Raw genomic sequence first — 6,596 nt, 5'->3', positions numbered from 1 at the left:
ATTGTAGAGATGTCTTCCAGAATTCCCGAGGGGATGTCCGATTGGCTGGACTCCCTTGTTTTGTTGTGTGTTTCTGTTGTGGATGCTGAATTTTGCACAGAGCTGAGGAAGCGTCATAGGATTTGTGGGAACAATGCTCGCGAGGGGGATTACGAGCTTGTTGCTCCTGATTCTGATGAGAGGGTTTGCTTTCCGACTTCCATCGAGAGGGAGCGTCCTTTCTTCTATGCTTATGAATACTTTTTCAGCCAATTGAATGTTACTTTTCCTTTTACTGCTTTTGAAACCGACCTGTTGTGGTTGTGTAATATTGCTCCATCCCAACTTCACCCAAATTCCTGGGGTTTTATTAAAATTTTCCAACTTCTCTGTTGTGAACTAGATGTAACACCTTCTCAGACTCTTTTTCTTTACTTGTTTGTTTCCGCCAAGCCTGGCGGTTCTTCAAAAAAGAAAGCTTCTTGGGTTTCTTTCCGGTCCGCCCAGGGCCATAAAGTGTTTGCGATGTATGACGAGTCCTTTAAGGACTTCAAGAACTACTTCTTTAAAGTTCGAGCAGTCGAGGGGGCCCGCCCCTTTTTTTCTTGATGAGAATGACGAGCCTGCTTTTCCTCTAGAGCGGCAAAAGAATGTAAGAGTGCCACGTTACACATGGGAAATGCTTAGTGAGGTTGAGCGGGCCTTTGTAGTTGTTCTTGAAGATTTATGGGGGAAGCCTCCCCATCTGGATACGAAGAGATTTTTGAGTGATCCATCTTTGGTTCGGGCTGCTTTGGGTACTGTCTGCTTTTATTTTTATACTTGCTTTCTGTTTCGAGCTTTTTTCTTCTTCTATGTTTGTAATTTGTCCTTTGTGATTGGTTTTGTGTTCATCAGAGATGTCAAAGAACAATGACTCTATGAAGGCCTTCAAGAAGGCGAAGAAGGCAACTGCGGCTTTAAACATTTCGGCCAAGGCGGCCGGAGAGGGATCTTCCCAGGTTCCAGTTAAACCTCCTGTACCTAATTCTCCCGGGCCGAGGAAAGCAATTCCTATTCCTCGGGTTCGCTTGGTCGATCCTCCGCAATCTTCTGCTGCAGCTCCTGGTGCCCCTCCTTGTAAGAAGCAAAAGTCATCCGAGCCCTTTAACCTGGATGCCCCAGATTTTGATGCTATCGAGTTTGTCGACCAGCAAATTGCCCCCTATGGTGGGCTTTCTATGGACGATGTTTCTCTTCTTCAGCATCTGGATTTTATCACTAAAAGTAGTGTAAAGATGGCTCATATGGGTGCCGCTATATTCCGAACAATTCAGGGGATTCCGATTCATGCCACAAAATCCTTTATGGAAGAGGCCAAGTCGGAATTTGATCGAATCAAGGGTTTGAAGGAGGAGTTAGAGGTGAAGTTAGCGAAGGTGGAGAAGGAGCTGGAGAGTGAGAATGCCAGCTCTATTTCCCTTGCTGCTTCTTTGAAGCTGGCCGAAGACATGGCGTTGAAACATAAGGATAGCTATGTCTCAGCTTATAGGGAATTGATGCATCTTCGGGAGGATTTGGAAACAGCTCGGGTTAATTATGGTGAGCTTCAAGGTCACCTTGTGGGTAGCGTAACTGCTGCCTCCGAGAACCTAATGGAACAGTTTCGGGTTGTTGCTCCTGATGCCGACTTGACTCTCATCAGCCTGGACAATGTCGTGAGGGATGGTAAGATTGTCCCTGATGACCAGGATGATGATAAGGTTGATCCTCCCCCCGTGCCTTCTCTTAAGGTGTCGACCTCCTCTGTTCCTTCCGTTACATCTGATCCGGATTGCCAGATTCTAAACCGGGGTGATGGAACCGTGGATGCCGTGCCCCTTCAGACTCGTCCTCCTTCCCCTTGTCCTGACGCTGCCAAGAAGGCTCCAGATGTTTGCTGATCTCTTTCTGGATGTATAGTTGGCCCGGCTTGTGGGCTTTTAAAACTTTTCATTGACATTTCCTAGTTGCTTTGTTTAGCAACTTTTTATTTTGAAAAACAAAAAGTAGCTCGCTTTCCCTTCACGGTAGGTTTTGGTGGCCTTCCGGGCCTTATAAGTTTTGTAGAGGTAGCTTTTTTGACTTGGTATCTTTTCAGTTTTCTACTGATGTTTGAAATCTTGCATTTCGACCTCTTCGGATTGCTTTGTTTTATTGTTTGTAGCTTGGATCCTTTGAGGTTTGTGACTTATGGGTCCAACTTGTTTCTTGGTGGTTCTTTTGCGCTGGTCCCTCTTTAAGTTATTTCTGTAATCCTCTCTTTTGGACCTTTGTCAGGTCTCTTCCAGGGATTACTTTGATAACTTTTTAGTGGCAGGAGTCCGATTTGGTTATGTCGGTCTCCTTTTAAGTTATTTCTGTAATCCTCTTTTTTGGACCTTTGTCAGGTCTCTTCCAGGGATTACTTTGATAACTTTTTTAATGGTAGGAGTCCGACTTGGTTATATCGGTCTCCTTTAAGTTATTTCTGTAATCCTCTTTTTTGGACCTTTGTCAGGTCTCTTCCAGGGATTACTTTGATAACTTTTTAATGGTAGGAGTCCGACTTGGTTATATCGGTCTCCTTTAAGTTATTTCTGTAATCCTCTTTTTTGGACCTTTGTCAGGTCTCTTCCAGGGATTACTTTGATAACTTTTTAATGGTAGGAGTCCGACTTGGTTATATCGGTCTCCTTTAAGTTATTTTTCGTAGTCCTCTTTCTTGGATCTTTTGTCAGATCTCTTTCAGGGACTACTTGCATAACTTTTCATTTTGGGCAGACTTTATTATGTCGGGCCCTTCTAAGTTAAAGTAATCCTCTTTAATAGGGTTGGCCAGACCTCTTTCCAGGGTTTACTTATAACTTGGGTTGATTTGGTCCGACTTCCACACGTCGGCCAGTCTTTAAGTTATTATTTTAGCTATCCGTAAGACCTCGTCAGGTTCTTTTTTTTTTTAATTGCTTTCGATAACTTCTTACATTATTCTGTGTTCTTCTTTGCCGATTTGAAGAAAATGGTTGGCATCTTTAGATTGTCCTTTGGGTGAATCGCGTTTTCACCTTTATCGGACGATTATCTTTATCGTGGTCGGGCAGTGAATTTGTTTTTCACTTTCTGCCGACCTGTTGCTTTATAATCGGATGATGAATACTTCAGATTAATGCGTCTTGGACTCTTGTAGAATATCTAAAATATATTTTATTTAAAGGAAAATGCGAATATATACATGTGGGATTTTCTGGTCTAGGTCTCAACCTGGTGCCTCATTAAAAAACCTTTTCAGGAAAAAGAGTGCATCCATTTAGTGAGACCTTTTACCTTTTCTAACTGTAGTACCTTCGTAGGTTGCAGGCGTGCCATGATCGGGGAAGCTCTCGTCCATCAAGCTCGGACAGTCTGTAGTAGCCCTTCCCAAGTACTTCTATGACTCGATAGGGTCCTTTCCAGTTCGCTGCCAGCTTCCCTTCTCCGGGTCGAGTTGTTCCAATGTCATTCCGGATTTAGGATGAGATCATTCTCTGCAAAACTTCTCGGCACTACCTTTTGATTATATTTGGAAGCCATTCGGTGTTTTAGAGCTTCTTCCCTGATCCGAGCTCTTTCTTGGATTTCGGGTAACAAGTCGAGCTCTTCTCTCTGAAGTTGAGAGTTTACTCGTTCATTGTAGTGGACTACTCGGGGAGATCCTTCCTCAATTTCTATTGGAATCATTGCCTCCGCTCCATATGCTAGTCAGAATGGTGATTCGTTTGTAGTAGAATGGGGGTTGTTCGATACGCCCATAGGACTTGTGGAAGTTCCTCGGCCTAAGCTCCCTTTGCTTCTTGTAGCCTCCGCTTTAGTTCGACCAGTATGACTTTGTTGGCCGCTTTGGCTTGCCCATTGGCTTGGGGATGTTCAACGGAGGTGAACTGGTATTTTATGTTCAAGTCGGCCGCCAGTTTTCTGAAGCCTGCATCTGTAAATTGGGTACCGTTGTCCGTGGTGATGGAGTATGGTATTCCGAACCTCGTAATAATGTTCCTATATAGGAATTTTCGGCTTCTTTGAGCGGTGGCGTTGGCTAGGGGTTCTGCCTCGATCCATTTTGTGAAATAGTCTACTCCTACTATAAGGAATTTTACTTGTCCCGATCCCTGTGGGAAGGGTCCGAGAAGGTCGAGTCCCCATTTCGCAAATGGCCAAGGTGAGGTTACGCTGATGAGCTTTTCTGGTGGGACAATGTGAAAGTTGGCATGCTTCTGGCATGGTGGGCATGTCCTCACAAATTCTGTAGCCTCCTTTTGTAGAGTTGGCCAATAGAATCCCGCCCGGAGTATCTTTTTGGTGAGAGCTTACGCTCCGAGATGATTACCACAAATGCCGCTGTGTACTTCCTCCAAGATTTCCTTTGTGTTAGAAGTCGGTACGCATTTTAGTAAAGGTGTTGATATCCCTCTTTTGTATAGTGTGTTGTTTATGATAGTGTAGTACTGTGCCTCCCCTTTCAGCCTCTTTGCCTCCTTTTCATCTGTAGGGAGTGCTTCTGTTTTGAGGTAATTTATTATGGGGGTCATCAATCCTTGATCCCGACCTATTATGGCTAGGACTTTTTCTTCTTCCGCTATTGACGGGTTTTGTAGTATCTCCTGGATGAGGCTTCTGTTGTTGCCCTCTGGTTTGGTGCTGGCTAATTTTGAAAGGGCGTCAGCTCGGGCATTTTGCTCACGAGGTATGTGGTAAATTCTATATTCCCCGAGTTGTCCGAGCTGTTCTTTGGTTTTATCCAAATATTTTTTCATGGTCGGATCTTTGGCTTGGTAGCTTCCTGTTATTTGTGAGGTTATGACTTGTGAGTCACTGTAGATGTTGAGTTTCCGAGCTCCAACCTCCCTAGCCAGCTTCAAACCAGCTAATAGTGCTTTGTATTCTGCCTGGTTGTTTGAGGCCGGGAATTTGAATTTAAGGGAGAGCTCAAGTTGAGTTCCTTGGTTACTTTTGATTATCACACCCGCACCGCTTCCTGTTTTATTTGAGGATCCGTCTACGTATATGTTCCACTCTATGGGTATTTCCGGGGTGTCTGTGAATTTTGCGATGAAGTCGGCCAAGTGTTGTGATTTGATGGCTGTCCACGCCTCGTATTGGAGGTCGAACTCAGACAACTCGATTGCCCATTGTAGGATTCTTCCTGCTAGATACGTTTTCTGCAATATCCCTTTTATGGGTTGGTTGGTCCGAACTTTAATGGTATGCGCTTGGAAATATGGGCGGAGCCACCGTGATGTGAGGATCAGAGCGTAGGCAAATTTTTCTATTTTCTGGTAGTTCAGCTCAGATCCCTGTAGCGCTTTGCTAATGAAGTAGACGGGTTTTTGCCCATGTTCGTCTTCTCTGACTAGTGCTGAGGCTATTGCCCGGCTCTCTACTGCGAGATATAATATGAGCGGTTCTCCTTCTTGTGGCCGAGATAGGATAGGTGGCCGTCCTAAGAACTCTTTGAAGTCTCGGAAGGCTTGCTCACATTCTGTCGTCCATTCGAACTGTTTTCCCTTTCTTAAAGTAGCATAGAAGGGAAGAGATCTTATTGCGGCTCCTGCTAAGAATCGGGATAGAGCAGCCAGCCTCCCGTTGAGTTGTTGTACTTCTTTGACACAAGTTGGGCTCTTCATGTTGAGTATGGCTTGACACTTGTCTGGATTTACTTCAATCCCCCTTTGTGTGAGCATGAAGCCCAAGAATTTGCCTGCTTCTACTGCGAAGGTGCATTTTGCGGGATTGAGCCGCATGTCGTGTTTCCTGATAGTGTAAAACACTTGAGCCAGGTCGGATAATAATGTATCTTCGCTTTGTGTCTTTATCAACATGTCGTCTACATAAACTTCCATGGTTTTCCTGATGTGTTCTGAAAAGACTTTATTCATTAGCCTTTGATAAGTAGCTCCTGCATTCTTGAGACCGAAAGGCATCACGATGTAACAGTAGTTTGCTTTCGGCGTTAGGAACGAGGTCTTTTCTTGATCTGGCGGATACATGGGGATTTGGTTGTACCCTGAATACGCATCCATGAACGAGAGATACTTATATCCTAATGAAGCATCTACTAGAGCGTCGATGCTTGGGAGTGGGTAAGGGTCTTTTGGGCAGGCTTTGTTGAGGTCAGTGTAGTCGGTGCACATTCGCCACTTCCCACTTGACTTTTTCACCAAGACGACGTTTGCTAGCCATAGTGGGTATTTGACTTCCCTTATGAACCCGGCCTCTAATAGCGCCTGTACTTGTTCTTCCACAGCTTGAGCTCGTTCTGGTTCGAGTTTTCTTCATCTTTGTTGTACCGGCCAGGATCCCAGGTAGACTGCCAATTTGTGGCTCATTAGTTCGGGATCAATGCCTGGCATGTCGGCAGCTTTCCATGCAAAGAGATCAACATTATCTCGTAGGAACCGTATTAGTCATTCCTTTGTGTCTCCTTTCAGGATCGTGCCAATATTAGTTGTTTTATCCGAGGTGTCTCTGATCTGGACTCTTTCTACTTCTCCTTCGGGTCGTGGTCGGAATTCTTCTCGCCTCTGAACTCCACCGAGCTCGATTGTGTGGAACTCTCCTTCTTTACCTCGGAGGTTTAGGCTTTCGTT

The sequence above is a fragment of the Arachis hypogaea genome, chromosome 5 (assembly GCF_003086295.3).
Source record: "Arachis hypogaea cultivar Tifrunner chromosome 5, arahy.Tifrunner.gnm2.J5K5, whole genome shotgun sequence".
NCBI classification, from domain to species: Eukaryota; Viridiplantae; Streptophyta; class Magnoliopsida; order Fabales; family Fabaceae; genus Arachis; species Arachis hypogaea.
The sequence above is the reverse complement of the archived record's forward strand: the minus strand, read 5'-3'. Positions refer to the sequence as shown.